Genomic DNA, 19,767 nt, shown 5'->3' on the forward strand with positions numbered 1-19,767 from the left:
CTGCTTCAGTCTTGAGACTTAAGTATTAATATTAATACTAGGTATAATTAAAAGAAAACTTATATATCAATTGATTAAATATGGGGAATTTCTCCCCTTTTGGTAATTGAGGGGAAACAATTATTATGCCTTTTAGGGCTAGCAAGATGACTCAGGATTGTGAGGCACGGAGAGGAAACTGTAGGAAGTTAGGAGATCAGGAGCACAGATGTCAGCAAATTTGCAGTCTTCAGTCTCAGGTTGCTGGTCCCCACAGTGAGGAGGACGGAGTTCCCTCACCAATCTAGAATTCATCCTGGGATTCCAACTTTCAAAACAAAGTATCCATACTTTAAATTCTGGCCACAGTTGCAAATGCTACATAGAGGTTCCTCTGGAAGGGACATGTTATTGGGGCCTCTTCCTGGTAGAGGATCAGTTCATTAGTAATGACCAAAGGATAAAGGAAGCCTTTATGAAGTTTTGGCTTAAAGACTCAAAATATGAATTTAGAGTAATGGTCTGTAAGTCAACCATTAGAGAAAGTCTGACATTCTGTGTAGAATGGCAAACTCTCCTCTGCAAATCTTTTCTGAAAAAGATGTTGCAATTGTTTCTAATAAACAAATGGACAGAGTTATAGGTCATATAGAAGTCTGACACCAAAACCATATATAAAAGATAACTCATTAGGCAAAATTATTGGAATTAAAATCTACCGTTTGGGCCCTAATATATGATACATGACACATGGTACAATCAGTGTGATTGCTTCCTAGGAGGGTAAGACTTGGGCAAGAAAGAAAAGAATGAAAGAAAGGTGAGAAGACTTCTGGCCAAGATGGAGGCATAGGTGGACACACTGTGTCTCCTTGCACAACCAAAATTAAGGACAACAAAAATACAGCCAGAACAGACAGAAAAGTGAACTGTATGGAAGTCCCACAACCATTCATCTAGACCAGTAAGAGGGGTGGAGTCAGGGGCCAGTGGACAGGGGCTGTGGCGGGAAAAAACGGTGGCTGGCAAACCCAGGTGGCTGTTGGCAGACCCCAGGCATGCAGGTGGTGGCTAGCAGACCCTGGGCATGGGGGGGGGGGCAATGGGCAGACCCAGTGAGGTGCGCAAGGCAGCTGGCTCTCCGTAGTCACACATTCGTGCACAGATAAACCAGGTAAAAAATGGGCAGTGAGATAAACTGAACAACCCAGGGACCCAGCACTTGGAAATAAAGCCTAAAAGCACCTATTGAAAACACTGGTGGTGGTTGAGGCACAGGGAGAGACTCCCAGCCTCACAGGAGAGTTCACTGGAGAGACCCACAGGGTCCTAGAACATACATAAGCCCACCCACCCGGGAACCAGCACCAGAAGGGCCCAATTTGCTTGTGGGAAATAGTAGAGGGGACTGAAATCTGACACAGAGTGGAGCAAGTGCCATTGTTCCCTCTCTGACCCTGCCCCCACACACAACATCACAACCCAGCTACTGGGTTGCCCCACCCTGGTGAACACCTAAGGCTCCCCCCATCACTATGTAAGAGGCATGACCAGACCAAAAAAAAAAGAGAAAAAAAAACATGGCTCAAATGGAAAAACAAATGAAAGCTCCAGAACCAATACTTTTAAGCAACCAAGAGATAGCCAACCTATTAGATGCACAGTTCAAAACACTGGTGATCAGGATGCTCACAGAATTGGTTGATTTTGGTCACAAATTAGATGAAAAAATGAAGGCTACACTAAGTGAAATGAAGAAAAATGCACAGGGAACCAATAGTGATGGAAAGAAAACTGGATCTCACATCAATGGAGTGAACCAGAAAGAAGAAAAAAAACATATCAGAAAAGTATGAAGAAATAAGAATTAAAAAAAAATGAGGAAAGCCTTAGGAACCTCCAGGACATCTTGAAACATTCCAACATCCGAATTATAGGGCTACCAGAAGGAGAAGAGGAAGAGCAACAAGCAGAAAACTTATTTGAACAAATAATAAAGGAGAACTTCCCCAATCTCACGAAGGAAATAGACTTCCAGGAAGTTCAGGAAGCTTAGAGAGTCCCAAAGAAGTTGGACCCAAGGAGGAACATGCCAAAGCACATCATAATTACATTACCCAAAATTAAAATGAAGGAGAGAATCCTAGAAGCAGCAAGAGATAAGGGGACAGTCACCTACAAAGGAGTTCCCATCAGACTGTCAGCTGATTTCTCAAAAGCGATCTTACAGGCAAGAAGGGGCTGGAAAGAAGTATTCCAAGTCATGAAAGGCAAGGACCTACATCCCAGATTGCTCTATCCAGCAAAGCTTTCATTTAGGATGAAAGAGCAGATAAAGTGCTTCTCAGATAAGGTCAAGTTAAGGGAGTTCACCAAACCCTTATTATATGAAATGGTAAAGGGACTTATCTAAGAAAAAGAAGAAAAAAATATGAACAGTAAAAAGACAGCAAACTCACAATTATTAACAACCACACCGAAAACAAAAGCAAACTAAGCAAACAACTAGAACAGGAACAGAACCACAGAAACAGAGATCACATGGAGGGTTAGCAACAGGGGAGTGGGAGGAGGAGAGAGGGGGAAAAGGTACAGAGAATAAGTAGCATAGACAGTAGGGAGAAAATAGACAGAGGGAGGGCAAGAGTAGTATGGGAAATATAGCAGCTAAAGAACTTATGACACATGGACATGAACTAAAGGGAATGTGGGTGGGAGGGGGTGTGCAGGGTCAAGGGGAGTGAAGGGGGAAATGGGACAACTGTAATAGCATAATCAATAAAATATATTAAAAAAAAGAAAGATGAGAAAAGAAGAGAGTAGGTGTAGCAAAAGAGCTATACATAGTCAAAGCTACACATACTCAGCCTCTGTTTTTTCCACAAACATACCCACCTGTTTTTCATTCCATGTCTTTTCCTGACCCTACCTGCCCTATAATAGCAGAGCTCATGTTTTTTCTATGTATTTCTGCTGCTGGTACTTTCACAAACTATGTTCTATAGTACTCTAATGTCCTAATCCAGTTGGTCAAGGTCTTTGAGCTGCTTTCTCATTGTTGAGTCTTAGTTGATGTTTAAGGGGTATGACAATAGAAAACATATGGGATTTGGATGTGGATTCAGAGAACCCCTGAGTTGTAATTATAGCACTCTGGTTTTCTTATCTGTGAAATGGGCACAGGCTCTTGGAAGTCTGGCTGTAGAGAGGTGTGCAGATGGTGGGGTTGTGTACTACAACCTTTCTATATCATTTCATCTGCAAATGTCACAAGCTTGTGATTTTTAGTCTTACCTGGATCCTCTTTGTGCTGATGGTGGCTCTGCTTTATCCCACAGCTTTTTAAATCTCAGGGTTAGCAGGCCAATGGGTCAGCAGGTATATTTGGCCACATGCATTTGTTTTAATGTTAATAGGAAAGAGGTTAATTAAGAATGTTAACATGGTTTAACATAAAATATTATGAAGCCTCACAGGACACATGAAACACCAGTCCATACAACACTTACATAATCACATGCTTCTGAAAATTCTGTAGACAATTTGCCTAGCTATATTGTTTCATATATTGGTATCAGATGGGCTCAGGATGGTTATGCCTTGATGGACTTTCTAGCAGAGGGATTAGTGTCATTTCTGGACCCCCACCAGAATTCTGTTGAGGCTATAAGTAGTCATGCGAAGTCATAGGTTAAATGATTCGGGAATAAAATGTCATTTGACATGACAGAAATGAACCCTTGGAGGCCCACAGTGCCCCTGGGAGGTGCTCTCACTTACAGTTCTTGTGTTAAGTAATTTTATTAACTGAGGCAAAGAGGTGCATGAGGTGACAAGAAAAATGTTTTTTGCTAACATTTTAATCCTAATCACAAAATTTATTTGTGTGGCTTTATATGAATTTCTAGCTATAAAGCTCAAGAGGTTGATGAAAATAAAAATTAGAATGCATTGTTTTTCTACCCAGGTGTTATTTAAAGCATTGTATGAATTGTCAAAAAGATTAATTATTGTTGCTTACAGCTAAACAGATGATGAATTTTAAAATTATATTACTACTATATGTCAGCATAAAAGCTCTATGTCCCAAGTGTGTCACCTTTTTCTGTTGCTGTTGACAAGGTTCACATTTTATATAGCACACTGCCAGAAGGTGTTGACATATATTCAGATCACTGATTAAATGTTTTAAAAACGTGCCACTCACAAACTAACCCTGATGTTCTATGAAAGAGTCATTTTTAGGAGTAAGATTTTTTCTTTGTCATTGACACAGAAGAAATTTTAATTATTACCTTTTTTAAAAAAACCTGTGTTTTTATTTTTCTTATTTTATATTTTCTTATTTTAAATTGTGGCACAGAAGAGAAAATGTTTTTCAGCATTCTTGTTGCTTCTCCTTCATAGGAAAGGCAACAACATAGTGTAAAAATACCACAAGGAAGGTGCTAAATGGCTACTTGTAACCCCTCCTTTTTGGGCACAGGACCCATGAGCTGAGGATGGTTCTGAGGCTGTATTAGTGTTGTAAAGTCTGGTGTTGTGACTCCTTTGCGATTCAGTGCTAATGAAAGCCCTTGTGCTACAAAGGATAACATACACAGATGAGTTTTACATAGCAGCTGAGCAGTGCAGAAGCCTCTATTCCTTTTCACACTGTAATGCTTGAAGACACCACTGGCCATGGCTTTTGCATGTTGTGGATGAATAGTCTGGCCTTTAGACCAAGGCTTCAGTGAATCCAGATGTATATTTTTTTGTTACAGTGATAGATGTGATGCCTCAAGAGCCAACATTTTAATGCTTTTCAGTGTATTTGTGCAACACTGTCAATATACTCTATTGTTTCTCTGAACACAGCATGAAAGAACTTTAAAGCAAATAATTTATTTTTTAAAGCATTTTGTTGTTGTCCAATAATTTATTATTCATTATGGAAAAGTTGGATATTTTTTCCCTCCCTGTTTATCAAGATTGCTATGTCATTGTCAGTTTGGGGTGTGAGTTTCTCCCTCTCTGTACAGAGGAAGTTAACATTGCTTCAGTGATGTTGCAGAGGGGTGATGTCAAACAGCCACCAACCAGCTCACATCAACTGTCACTTCACCCCAGCATTGTGCAAGCTCAGAGATGTTTCAGTGACAGCCATGGGTACCCATGGGGGACCAAATCTTCAATTGATCTTTGTGACCAAAAATATATGAGGTTATGAATCACTCATGGTAGCAATGATGATAGCTGTCATTTACAAAGTGCTTCAAGTATATCAGGAACTCGACCCATTTCACATATGAAGCCTATCCACAAGGTATCCAGCCATGTAACATGAAAAATAGAGACACTTATTGAAGAAGATACAAAATACAAGAAATATTGTACATAGGACAATGATGCCTCAGTCCCCTTCAAACTAGACACCTTGGGACCTCACACAACTCTCCTAATCACCATCAGCTGCCCAGTTGTATTTTCCTGAATCTCATCAAAGTTCTGAAATCTTTTCACTTTCAAAGTTGACTTGAGTTTTTGGAAAAGCCAGAAGTTATAGGATGCCAAATTTGGTCTGTTGGGAGTTGAGTCACCTGGGTGATTTGATGTTTCACCAAAAAACTCTACACGAGACGTGATGTATGAGTGGGCATATGAGCACAGGCCTTGTTGTGATGAAGCTGCTAGTCACCAGTTGCCCATAGCTGCAGTTTTCTGAGTCATCTGAATAGTTTCTGTAGAGAAATGTTGAAGCTTAATGCAAAATCTGATGCAGATTCATTGCTCTACTTGCTCATTTTGAATGTGATGGCCACATAGTACACCTGCTCATTCAGCAGCATCCCCTACCCCCACTGACTAGTACAGTACAGTTGTCATTGTTCACACATGCACATGCCAGTTCACTCTCCTTGGCTGCCGGGTTACATTGATGTTGTGCAAACCATTCTTGTTATATTAACAATGGCTAGAGTTTTTCTGGTCAGGACTTGTATATTGTCTCATTTAATTCCAACAACATAACAGCAGCTATGTGAGGATGTGTATTTACCCCCTTTTCTGCAAAGGTGTGAAGCAAGACTCAATCACCCCTTGGTAAGTGTCAGCCAACATCTGAACTCAGGTATGTCAGGTTTCAGAGCCATATCACATTCATTCAACAACTACATATTGATTATCATGTATTAGGCACTGCTTTTTGTCACAAATCTTTTTAATCTGTTTTTTTAATTTGTTTTTTTATTTTTTATTTATTGATTTTAGGGGGAGAGCGAGACATAGGTTTGTTGTTCTACTTATTTATGCATTCATTGGTTGATTCTCGTATGTGCCTTGACTGGGGATTGAACCTCCGACCTTGGCATATGGGGACAATTCTCTAACCAATGGCACTACCCTACCAGAGTAGTCTGTTTTTGTTTTAAAATTTAGTTTACTTTTGGGGGGCTTTTAAAGAATTGGCTCATCGTTGATAAAGGAAGCCTCATGTAGAATTCCCTGCAAGTTCAGGGTGAAAGACTGAGAGCCTTGAGTTTTCCTGCTTTAAAGTAGGTGTGAGGGGGAAAGATTAAGATGCTTCCTGGAAAATACCCCCTTATAACTTCATATCACCTACTTTGGGTCTCTGGAGATGCCTTTAGAGCTTCTGAACTTGTATCTAAATACTTTGCTTGGAAGCAAAAGGTTGCTGGTTTGATTCTTGGTCACGACGCATGCAAGTCCCCAGTCTGGGCATATGTGAGAAGCAGCCAATCGATGTTTCTCTCACACGTCGATGTTTCTCTCCCTCTCTTTCTCCCTCCCTTACCCTCTCTCTAAAAATAAATAAATAAAATATTTTAAAAAATACTGTGCTCAGTTACACAAGGAGCTGATAACATTGGTGGGCTTCATAGAGGTAAACTGGGGGCAGAGGGATGGGGTAGGTGAGAGGAACACTTTTCATTGTGAACTCTTAGGTACCTTTCTGGAACTATGTGAATATGATACCTTTCAAAAGAAAAGGATACTTTCCCTTAAAAGTATCCTTTTAAGGATAAAATGAAGTTTTGGAATGAAAATTTCACTGGATTCAGACTATCATGCAAACATTGGTAGTTCTAAATTTACTCTTTTATTTTGTAGGTTGCTCTTCTACCACACAGTGTGTATTCCTATTTGTACCTTCATCCTTTACTTCCTGGGCTCCACAGTGCTTTCTCTATTTGAATAACTATAGCCTCTTAGTATGAAGTCAGGTGATTTTTTTCTTTCAACCTCACAACTCTTGTTTTTTTAATGTGTAGATCTCCTTAGATGACATTTGTTTCATAAATATGTTCTTTTCTCTACTTAGGAGATTTGTTCAGAAAAATCTTCATATTAAAATTTTTGTTTTATGAAGCATTCATTTTTTATTCAAACACTCTACTTCTGGTTTTAGAGTAGAATGGAGAATTTGACCTTACTCTTCTATTCACTGGTTGGGAACTTTTCTACTTTTATGTCAACAGGCTTAAAAAAACCCTGTGCATGTAGGACAATGTGTAGCACTCATAAACACAGGTAGAATGCCTATACATTCCATAACTTTTATATTTGTAAAACAAAACCAAAGCTTATGTACATAGAAAAACTCCTGTGTTTGCAATTGCCAGTGACTTCTAGAGAAAGTCATTGCTATAAAGAAGAAAAGCTCTGCTAGTGATACTTAACCCTCACGAGCAAGTAAGCCTTCTTTGGGAGTTAGTGATGTTCAGATCTTCCCTCTCCTTCCCTGTGAATGTGTCATTCATCTCCTCTCGATGTCCTTTTCTTCTTTATCTGACACATTATAGGGAAGAGTAAAGGAAAGATTTATTCAGATTACTTTGATGGTGTCATCCTTTTTTTGGAAATTCAATAGTTTAATTATAGAGGTGTTCTTGGACCATTTAAAGTCCAGTTCTGAATTTTAAGATAGCCCAATGGGAGACTTCCAGCCAAGATGGAGATGTAGGTAGACACACTATGCCTCCTTGCACAACCAAAAGAAGGACAACAACAAATTTAAAAACAAAAAAACAACCAGAACTGACAGAAAATCGAGCTGTATTGAAGTCTGACATCCAAGGAGTTAAAGAAGAAATACTCATCTAGACTGGTAGGAGGGGCAGAGATTGGCAGCCAGGCCAAGGTGGCCGCTGGCAGACCAGGCTGGGCGAGGCAGTGGCTGGCAGTCTGGGTAGTCCCACATTCACAAGTGGGTAAACTGGGAATTACAATTGGGGAGTGAGGCCTCACAACACAGGGTTCCAGCATGGGGAAATGAAATCTGAAAACCTCTAAGTGAAAAAAACCTGTGAGGGTTGAGGCATCAGGAGAAACTCCCAGTCTCACAGCGGAGTTTGTTGGAGAGACCCACAGGGTCCTAGAATATACACAAACCCACCCACCCAGGAATTAGCACCAGAAGTCCCCAATTTGATTGTGGGTAGCAGGGGAAGTGACTGAAAACCAACAGAGAGCAGAGCAAGTGGCACTGTTCCCTCTTGGACCCTTCTCCCACATACAGTGTCACAACCCAGTGACGTGGGTTGACCTGCCCTGGTGAATACATAAGGCTCCATTCCTTACTACATAACAGGTGTGTGGAGATAAAAAAAAATTTGCCCAAATGAAAGAACAGATCAAAGCTCCACAAAAGATACAACTGAGTGACAAAGAGATAGCCAACCTATCAGATGCACGATTCAAAACACTGGTAATCAGGATGCTCACAGAATTGGTTGAATATGGTCGTAAATTAGAAGAAAAATGAAGGCTATGAAAAGTGAAATAATGGAAAATGTACAGAGAACCAACAGTGACAGGATGGAAACTGGGGGTCAGATCAATGATGTGGACCAGAAGGAAGAAAGAAACATTCAACCAGAACAGAATGAAGAAACAAGAAGTCAAAAAAAATGAGTAGAGGCTTAGGAATCTCCAGGACAACTTTCTGAATCATAGGAGTGCCAGAAGAGTAAGAAATTGAAAACTTATTTGAATAAATAATGAAGGAAAACTTCCCCACTCTGAGGAAGGAAATAAACTTCCAGGAAGTCCAGGAAGCCCAGAGAGTCCCAAAGAAGTTGGACCAAGGAAGCACACAACCAAGGCACATCATAATTACATTACCCAAGATGAAAGATAAGGAGAGAATCTTAAAAGCAGCAAGACAAAAGGAGATAGTTACCTACAAAGGAGTTCCCGTAAGACTATCAGCTGATTCCTCAAAAGAAACCTTACAGTCAAGAAAGGGCTAGGAAGAAGTTTTCAAACTCCTAAAAGGCAAGGACCTACATCCAAGATTAGTCTATCCAGCAAAGCTATCATTTAGAATGGAAGGAAAAAAGTGCTTCCCAGACCAGGTCAAGTTAAAGGAGTTCATCATTACCAAGCTCCTATTATATGAAATGGTAAAGGGACTTATCTAAGAGAAAGAAGATAAAAATATGAACCGTAGAACAACAACAAACTCACAGCTATTAACAATTAAACCTTAAAAAAGAAAACAAACTAAGCAAACAACTATAACAGGAACAGAATCACAGAAATGGAGATCACATGAAGGGTTATCATAGGGGGAGTGGGAGGGGAAAAGGGGAAAAAGGTAGAGAGAATAAGAATAATGATAGGTGGAAAATAGACAGGGGGAGGTTAAGAATAGTATAGGAAATGTAGAAGCCAAAGAATTTATACGTAGGACACATGGACTTGAACTAAAGGGGGAAAATATGGGTGGGAGGGGGTGTGCAGGGTGGAGGGGAATAAAGGGGGGGGGGAATAGGACAACTGTAATAGCATAATCAATAAAATATATAAAAAAATAAAATAGCTCAATGGGAATGGGTTGATTTCCTCTAAATCTGTACATGATTATAAACTAATTTGATGGTAGTTAGGACTTAAAAATAAATAATGATCATATCTATTAATTTATCTAATACAGTGCATTTCTTTCTTTGATAGGATATGTATTCATATTAGGACCTGTGAACAGGGAAACCAACCAATGTGGTGAATACTTTCAATGCGCTAGTTATGCAGCAGTGTATAGACAGTCCCAAAAGGGATAGGTCCACTGCCCAAGAACGGGGCTGTTTGACCGTCAGCACTCAATAAATGTTTGTTGTTTAAATTGATGAAATTAATGCAAAAGGAAGTAGCACATTACAGTAGACCATTTGATTGTTGCCAATTTTTTTTAAGGAGGAAGATTTAGGGATGGGGTTTGAGGCTGGGAGGGCCCTCAGTTCAGTAAGGTACTTCCTCATCCAGACTCACTTTCCCCACCCACAGATATTAGAAAAGCAAAATAAGGAACACGTCACAAATTTGTGTCATCTTTGCGTGGGGCTATGCTAATCTTCTCTGTATCGTTCTAATTTTAGTTTATGTGTTGCTGAAGTGAGCACTGTTCCGGATTAGTAATCACATTGTTGTCAACAGATTGACTTCCTTCATCTGCACTGGTCATCCTTAGCTTTTAGCCTTTTATTTCCCTTAGCATTGTACACACAGCCAAACTCAGAAAACATGGAGGTGACTCTCAGTTATCTAAAGCATGTAGAAACCTCAGCTGCCTTCACCTCACCCAGCATATTGCAAGGATGTGTCTGTTTACAATAGCTACATTGTTTACAACATTACATATAAGCAAAATACAATGAAGGTATTAAACATAGAATTACCATATGATCAGCAATTCTACTTCTGGGTATATACCCAAAAGAATTGGAAAGAGGGACATTTGCACACCCATATTTATAGAGCATTATTCATAATAACCAAAAGGTGGAAGCAAGTCAAGTCTCTGTTGATGGATGAATGGATAAACAAAATGTGGTATATTCCTAAAATGAAATATTATTCAGCCTTGAAAAGGAAGGAAATTCTGGCACATGCCAAAACACAGGTGAACCTTGAAAATGTTATGCTAAATTAAATAAGCCAGATGGAAAAGGATAAATGTTGAACAATTTTACTTACTTGAGGAACCAAGAGTAATCAGACTCATTGAAGCAGAATACCAGGGGCTGGAGGAAAGTGAAGAATGGGAAGTTAGTTTTTAACAGGTATAGTATAGAGTTTCAGATTGAGATGATGATAAAAGTTCTGGAGATGGATAATGGTGATCGTTGCACAACACTATGAGTGCATGTAGTGCCACAGAACTGTATACTTAGAAATGGTTAAAATGGTAAATTGCATACTGTATATATTTCACCACAATTAAAGGAACAAAAACACAAGAAGGCAAAGCTTTTGGAAAAGGTACAGTATACCCCTGAACCAAATATATCCAGAAAAGCAAAAATATAAAAAATGTTTCAAAACTGAATACATTTAGTCTACTACTTTCTAGGCCTCTTGCCTGGTCTGCAGCCTGAGAGGCCCCTTGTTGAATGGCTGCAGTTGTTATATCTTTGTCAGTGTGGCACAGGGGCGGCACTATGGCAGGGATGGTTTTAGGATTCTTGGTAATTTGGGGCTATCTGTGCCATGTTATTTCTGAGACAAAAACTTATCATTAGAGTATCAAAGAGGTATGGAGTAACTGCATCTTTCTTGAGCATTCGGCATAAAGACAGTTGGTGAAGGGAAAGTCACATATACTCAAGTTCAAATCTGTTATGATGTTCTGTTAGATCAAGATGTCATTACACTGATCACAGATTTGTTTTTCCTCCAGCACAGGATCAGATCTCCATTTCTTCTGCTAAATGTCAGAAGGGGGAGGTGGCTACACTTTGAGTCAGAGATGCATATTTTGAAATTTGATTTTAAACTCAGGCATCACATTTAGTCCCCAAAACAGGATGAGAGGCTTGGATGATCTGGGCGATTTCCATAGACTGACTTACATCTTGTCTTTCTTCTTAATGAGTTCACTGGCAGGACCAGGGATACAGTTTAAAGTATTTCTCTCTTTCAACTTCTTTTTCCCAAGGGCATTTAGTTGAACTTGATTTAAGTGCAAGTGTGACATAATTTTCTTTTTAGAGAGAGGTTTGGCCTTGATTTTCGGATTAATGATTTTGAATGATCATTTACAGTGGTATGTTATAAAAAAACACATTTTCAATTTTGAAATGCTAGTTACTAAGAAGAGTTCTCACTGTAATGGTAGTTAATAGTGTTGCTGCTGAAATGACAGTTGACCTTGCATTAGGAAATTAATAAAGCCTGGTGGTTTGCATAATTGCCCAAATTGTGTTTTTTTCCTAAGGTTAGCTCCTTAACTATCATTTCTCTCACCTTTGAAAATCACTTCAGAATTGCTTCATTAGTGTCAGGGCACTTACAAATCATTAATGCATGTGTCTCCTGACACTAAGTGCATTCTGTTGGACTTTAAAGCCAGTGTGTTTTCTGCAGATGCCACTTAGGATTCACCCTGGGCTTTAGGATACTACTGTTAACTTGCTGGGTGCTTTGGACAATGGCCCTACCTCACTGTAAAGAAATTCTGAGCCACCCACCAAGTTTGTTCATTCTGCATTGAGGTACTAATTCATTTATTCACTTGGACATTTATTAATTGATTCTATTACAGTGATGTCTGAATGAGTGGTATACTGTCTTCTTACATATAGAGTGGAAGGTAGTGGTTAGCACTGGAGATCCACAGGGACCAGGTTCTGAAATCCTAGCCCCGTTAATTATCAGCTGTTTGATCTTGGGCAAATTACTTAACTTCTCTGTGTCTTATCTTATTTATAGAATGGGAATAATTGGTTAAGAGGATTATATGAAACATGCACTGCACAGTGTCTGACACCCAATAAGAACCCAATAAATATTAGCTGTTATTACAGGTTGAATTGTGTCTCTTCCCAAAATTCATGTTGACATCCTAACTCGCAATACTAAGAATGTAACTTTATTTGGAAATAAGGGTGTTGCAGATGTAATTAGTTAGACTATGTCATTAGGGTAGGAACAAATCCAATATGACTGGTGTCCTTAAGTAAAAGGTAAATTTGGCCACAGAGATAGAATGCTTAGAGGGAAGAATATGTGAAGAAACAGGGAGAAGATGGCCATCTACAAGCTAGAGAGGCTTGGGACAAGTCCTTGGCTCCACACTCAGAAGGAACCAACCCTGCCTTAATTTCAGATTTCTAGCCTCCAAGAATGGCAAGATAATTTCTACCGTTTAAGCCACTCAGTCTGTAGTACTTTGCACAGCTGACATTCTCATCCTCAGCTGTATTCAGTGTTTCTCATGGACCTAAGAACCTAACTCTGCCACTGTCCTGGCCAGTGGGAAATACACTTCCTTTTTTTCAGCTTTTATTTTTCCCCTCCTTCCCTTTCTCCTTCCCTTTCCTCTCTCCTTCCTTTCTTCCAAATAGTGTACAAAAACGTTCCTAGTGAGAATAGGTGTTCAAAACAAAATTCCTGCACTCTTTCATTCCTGTGTCTTCCTGAAAAGCTGTTGTTAAAAAGTTTGTTTTCTCACCACATTTCTTCTTACCTTCTCAGCCTGATTTCTCTTTCATTGAAAGATCATAACCCTTTATAAGTTTTTAACTCCTAGAGATTGCCAGTCCTCACCCCAATTCTTGATAAGCGGTGGGAGTTTATTTTGCAGGCTTTGAGGTATGAATTCTTTCAATAAAAAGGCATGCAGATGAGCAGCTGTGTGAAATTAAGCACTAGGAAAGATGTGCTCAGGAAGAAAGCCTTCTTCCTGCATTTTAGTAGCTGGCTTCATTCCTACCTCTCTTTAAATTGGTGGCATGGGTTTGTCTTTCTTTGTTTTTAAAGAAACTGGAGATTGGACAGTGTTTCTCCTTCCCCTCCAGAGGCCCAGAGCAATGTGGCCAGGTTGCATTCTGGACTGGGCAACACTAACATTTGTTCTTCCCGGGGACCGTCTGCTACTTTTCTCTGCCCCAGTGGAGCTAGGGGAATAATAAAGCTGTTATTATTTATACTATACAGCATTTTTGTTAGTGCTCTTTGTCATTGAAACTTATGAGGTCAATATAGAACAGGAGGGATTTTGTGAGTTTTTTTCTATCCTCACCCGAGGATATGTTTATTGATTTTGAGAGAGAGAGAGACAGAGAGAGAGAGAGAGAGAGAGAGAGAGAGAGAGCGAGCACACAATATCAATTGGCTGTCTCCCATACACCCCTGACCAGGGATCAAACCTGCAACCTTTTGGTGCAGGGGACGATGCTCCAACCAACTGGCCAGGGCAAATTTGTGGGGTTTTACCCAGCAGGAAGAGAGGCAAAAAAAGGTGTTATTTTACCATGGGTGCTGCATTTCCAAACCGAGTTCATTTTTCCAGTCCTTTGCTTTGCCCTTTTCCTCTGCTGTTTTTTCATGGGTTGTATAGTGACCAGTGAACTTGCCGCCCTTGTCCAGCCTGTTTCTTTGCTGCCGCCACACCCTATTTATTGACTTCTTCTCATCTGGCTCTACCCATAGCTCCCAACCAGTTTCCCTGTCACTAGGGAATGTATAAAATCCATTTCCTTAATCCATCTTGTTTCTGTTCATGAAGAACTTTATCTTTGGAAAACATTTTCTCCCCAAATGTTTAAAAGCATTGATTCCTTATCTTCTTAATTCCTTTTTATTGGGTTGGCCAAAAAGTCTGTTTAGTTTTTCTGTAATTTTTCACCAATAACTTTATTGATTTGGATATCTTGAGTATGTCGGCCATCTCCTACATGGTATAATGTTGATTGTTCTCAATTAATGTCTCAATTTGATCATTATCTGATGCAGGCATCAGCCGACATTGTCCGTGTCATTATGGATGAAATGAGACATTCACACGAACTACTGAGTTTGGTGGAGGAAAAGGGACAGCGTGGCCTTTCTCTCAAGGGGAGCAAAAGCCGCAGCCTCTACCATGACAGGCCTTTATTTCTCTTCTCTGCACATTACATGATGGTCCTCATTTACTATGCACAGGTTCGCTTTAGGTGGTTACCTTTTACAGAAAACAAAGGAGCCAATGCTGCTAATCACATCACAGAAAGGCGATATTTGCAAATGAAAAGGCAAAAGTGGTTGAACTGGTTACACTCATCCTTGGAAGGTTTAGCATTGATTTTAGGAAGTTATTTTGCAGTAAATGTCCTCAATTCGGGGTGAGGGAGTTTTTTAGCAAGACTCAAAGCGGCCTAGGCACATTGCAGGCCTGATTCCCCATGGAAGTACCTATCCATGGGCGTGGGTCCTGTGCATCTCTGAGTGGGAGCTGGGCCCATGCCACGCAGAGCGGTCTCCTACAATTATCAAATTCAACTAGTCTGCCCGACCATGGAGCATTGTCCAGCAAGAAATCTCCAGCACGAAACTTCACAAACTACTTTTGACATGTTTGATCAGTCAGAGCACCTTTTCCATACACTGCACAAATCTTTTTTTTTTTCATTTTAGTTTCATCTTTACCTTTCTGGAAATAATAGGTATCATATGGCAAACATGTTGCATATTGTCTTCCATATTCATTACTAAAATGGCTACACAAAAGTTCACCAATTTTGATAAGTTTTTAAAATATATTTTATTGGTTATGCTGATACAGTTGTCCCATTTCCCCCCCTTTATTCCCCTCCTCCCTGTGAACCCCCCCACCGACATTCCCCCCCTTTAGTTCATGTCCATGGGTCATAAATATAAGTTCTTTGGCTTCTATATTTCCTGTGCTATTCGTAACCTCCCCCTATCTATTATCTACCTACCATTTATGCTACTTATTCCCTGTACCTTTTCCTCCTTTATCCCTCTTCCACTTTCCTGCTGATAACCCTTCATGTGATCTCCATTTCTGTGATTCTGTTCCTATTCTACTTGTTTGCTTAGTTTGCCTTTGTTTTTGTTTTAGGTTTGGTCGTTAATAACTGTGAGTTTGTTGTCATGTTACTGTTCATAGTTTTGCTCTTCTTTTTCTTAGATAAGTCTCTTTAACATTTCATAAAATAAGGGCTTGGTGATGATATAAACTCCTTTAACTTGACCTTATCTGAGAAGCACTTTATCTGCCCTTCCATTCTAAAGGATAGCTTTGCTGGATAGACTAATCTTGGATGAAGTCCTTGCCTTTCATGACTTGGAATACTTCTTTTCAGCCCCTTCTTGCCTGCAAGGTTGCTTTTGAGAAATCAGCTGACAATCTTATGGGAACTCCTTTGTAGGTAAATGTCTCCTTTTCTCTTGCTGCTTTTAAGATTCTCTCCATATCTTTCATCTTGGGTAATGTAATTATGATATGCCTTGGTGTGTGCTTCCTTGGTACAACTTCTTTGGGACTCTCTGAGAGCTTTCTGGACTTCCTGGAAGTCTATTTCCTTCCTCAGATTGGGGAAGTTTTCCTTCATTATTTGTTCAAACAAGGTTTTAATTTCTTGTTCTTCCTCTTCTTCTGGCACTCCTATGATTTGGATTTTGAATGTTTAAAGATGTCCTAGAGATTCCTAAGCCTCTCCTCATTTTTTTGACTTCTTATTTCTTTATTCTGTTCTGGTTGAGTATTTCTTTCTTCCTTCTGGTCCACACCATTGATTTGACTCCCAGTTTCCATCCTGTCACTGTTGATTCTCTGTACATTTTCCTTTACTTCACTTTTCATAGCCTTCATTTTATCCTCTGTTTTGTGACCATACTCAACCAATCTGTGAGCTTCCTGATTACCAGTGTTTTGGACTGTGCATCTGATAGATTGGCTCTTTGTCACTTAGTTGTATTTTTTCTGGAGCTTTGATCTGTTCTTTCATTTGAGCCTCTCCCTTCCTTCCTTCCTTCCTTCCTTCCTTCCTTCCTTCCTTCCTTCCTTCCTCCCTCCCTCCCTCCCTCCCTCCCTCCCTCCCTTCCTTCCTTCCTTCCTTCCTTCTCTTCCTCTCTTTCTTTCTTTTCTTCTCAGTGCACCTGTTAAGTGACAAGAGGTGGAGCCTTAGGTATTTGCTGGGGCAGGGCAACCCTAGTCACTGTGTCATGATGCTGTCAGTGGGGGAGGGGTCCGAGAGGGAGCTATGCCACTTGCTGGGCTCCGATGGCTTTCAGTCACGTCCCCTGCTACCCACAATCAAATTGGGCCGTTCTGGTGCTGATTCCCGAGTGGGTGAGTTTGTGTATGTTCTAGGACCCTGTGGGTCTCTCCAATAAACTCTCCTGTGAGGCTGTGAGTTTCTGCTGATGCCACAACCCTCACAGATTTTTTCAGTCAGAAGTTTTGAGACTTTATTTTCCCACTCTGGGACCCTGGGTTGCATGGTCTGTCTCACAACTCAGCTGTTCCTCCCAGTTTATCTGCACACAAATGTGGGACTGCCTGCTTTGCCAGCTGCCACCTTGCCTAGAGTCCTCTCTGCCCCTCCAACCAGTCTGGATGAATCTTTCTTCTTCAACTCCTTGGTTGTCCAACTTCCATACAGTTCAATTTTCTGTCGGTTCTCATTGTTTTGTTTTTTTGTTTTGTTTTTAGATTTGTTGTTGTCCTTCTTTTGGTTGTGTGAAGAGGCACAGTGTGTCTACTTATGGCTCCATCTTGGCCGGAGGTTTCAATAAATTTTTTTATAATGCATGCTGATATGACAGCTATCACAGTATGATCTAACAAAATTGTTTCACATGAAGTTAAACTGAGTACTACTAGAACCATCTCACAGAAAAAAAAAACAAACTTTTTGGCCAACACAATATATGAATGTTTTTTTCTCCCCTCTTGAATATTCTAAGATCTTTTTATTCATGGACTTCTCAAACTTTGCAATGATATACTTTGGTGGGATCATTTTTAAATAATTATATAGGTGTTCCATAGGCTTTTCAGCCTAGAAACTTGTCTTTCAGTTCTGGGAGCTTTTCTTGTATTTCTTTGGCAAAGTTATTTTTTCCATTTTTTTCTTGTTCCTCTTTCTCATACCCTCATTGCTAGAAAGTTGGGCCTATTTTATTCTTTTGTTTTTTTATCTTTTCTATTTTCCATTTTTTAATTCAACTTTTTAGAAGCTTTTATCTTCAGCTACTTTCAAAAAAATTTTTGCTTTCATATTTTTATTTCTGACAGATTTTCTACATTCTCTAACATTGTTGTAAGTGATAGTCTTGGTTTTTAAATGTATTATTGCATTTCTTTTAGACTATTAATAGTGTTTTGTTAGTTTTCTGCTCTCTGCATTGCCTCTGTTTCTCTTCAGTGCTCTATCTAGTTGTTTTGGTCTATCTTTTATGTTAATGCCTTTCACCAAATGTTGGAGTTGTAGCTATCAGTCTGTATTTGAGAATGAGGAACTTGAAGACCAGTAGGAAAGTTATATTATGTGTGCTAATTGATTGACCTCACTGCAGGGTTGCAACCTGATGGCATCCTGACACTTTCACCAGGGTATCACCAAATATCAGCGTGACTATTGGGCTGTTCTCTTGGGCCTTTCATGGTTACTCAGAGAGGAATCCCTCAGCCTTCTGTTGTGGGGATAAAACCTGGCTGCCAGCATTCCAAAAACCAAGGGGGAAGGGACCCAGGGAATCCTCAGCATTCCAAATGCAGACTTTCACTTAGTCCTAATTTTCACCTCCTCAACTAACTCCTCCCCATTGTTTTGCATCCATAAATTGGAAGCTGTTTTGATTTAGTTTCTTCTGTTACTTCCTTTGCCTTATTAGAATTAGGAACTTACTAGGGAGGTGGTCTAAGTGCTCTTTATACATATTTTCAAACAATCCCTTTGTTTAAACCCATGATCCTACCTTCAGAGGTACCAGGACTCTCAATTCTAAGTGTTCCCAGAATTCTGGTGTGGAAAGAAGCTTGATTCTTTTTGGTCTGTCACGCTTCTTTGTTCCCAGTTTTACTGGCAGTTAAAAGTTGGCTTTTCCCCTGTTGATTCACTTTCAGTTTTCCAAATTTGTTGACATTTGTTATAAGGGATTTTCTTCCTTTATTATATCTGTTCCTATGGATTTATACTCCTTCCCCCTTAAATGTGGGTTTTTGAAAGGAAGTGGAGATGAACACTTACTGATCAGCCATGTTTCTGCTTTCGATTTTAGTATTTTGATCTAGTATTCTGGCAACTTTATAAACTAACTCCCCATTCTGTAACTGAGCTAACTGGCCCATGCATGTAGTGCATTGATGCGTGACCCAACAATTAGTGTTAGAAGAAACAAGTTTTCTTTTATAAGATTCCAACCTGGGCAAGGGGCACTGGGAGCACTCCTACTTGGAGCCCTGTTCCCCCATGAAACCCAGCACTTCTCTTGCTCCCTACCAGGGTATAAGCCAAAAACAAGCCCAATAGTTCCCCAAATTCTTATCTTTTTTTTTTTTTTTTTTAGAGGGAATCTTTTTTTTTTTTTTAAAGATTTTATTTATTTATTATTTTTAGGGAGGGAAGGGAGGGAGACAGAGAGAGAGAGAGAGAGAGAGAGGGAGAGAGAGAGAGGGAGAGAGAGATATCAATGTGCGGTTGCTGGGGGTTATGGCCTGCAACCCAGGAATGTACCCTGGCTGGGAATCGAACCTGGGACACTTTGGTTCCCAGCCCGCGCTCAATCCACTGAGCTACGCCAGCCAGGGCTTCCCAAATTCTTATCTTTAGCTGGCTTCGCAAATAGTTTTCCAGTCACTCTCTGGAAAGTGTACTCAATGGGCTTCAAAGTCACCATCCTATCACAGCAGTTCTCTGCTTCAGGATCTGGGGTACATTGTCATCAGCCTTCTTGTAATAGTCTAGAAAGTATATGCCATGTTGTACTGGATCATGGCAGAGTCTGGGAAAGCACAAATCCCAAGAGAGTGGCCTCTCCCTATGTCCCAAGTGT

At 40.0% G+C, this 19,767-nt stretch overlaps 1 protein-coding gene and 1 non-coding gene across 5 annotated transcripts in view; one reads left to right on the forward strand and one right to left on the reverse strand.

Annotated features, from left to right (window-relative positions):
* CLYBL (citramalyl-CoA lyase) overlaps positions 1-19,767 on the forward strand; it is a 338,666-nt gene that overhangs the window by 102,452 nt on the left and 216,447 nt on the right. The window lies entirely within an intron of this gene.
* LOC114508989 lies at positions 10,282-10,385 on the reverse strand. The gene has a single exon (XR_003685566.1). It is a non-coding gene; the product is annotated as a U6 spliceosomal RNA (small nuclear RNA).

Source organism: Phyllostomus discolor, chromosome 11, assembly GCF_004126475.2.
Source record: "Phyllostomus discolor isolate MPI-MPIP mPhyDis1 chromosome 11, mPhyDis1.pri.v3, whole genome shotgun sequence".
In the NCBI taxonomy this organism is placed as follows: domain Eukaryota; kingdom Metazoa; phylum Chordata; class Mammalia; order Chiroptera; family Phyllostomidae; genus Phyllostomus; species Phyllostomus discolor.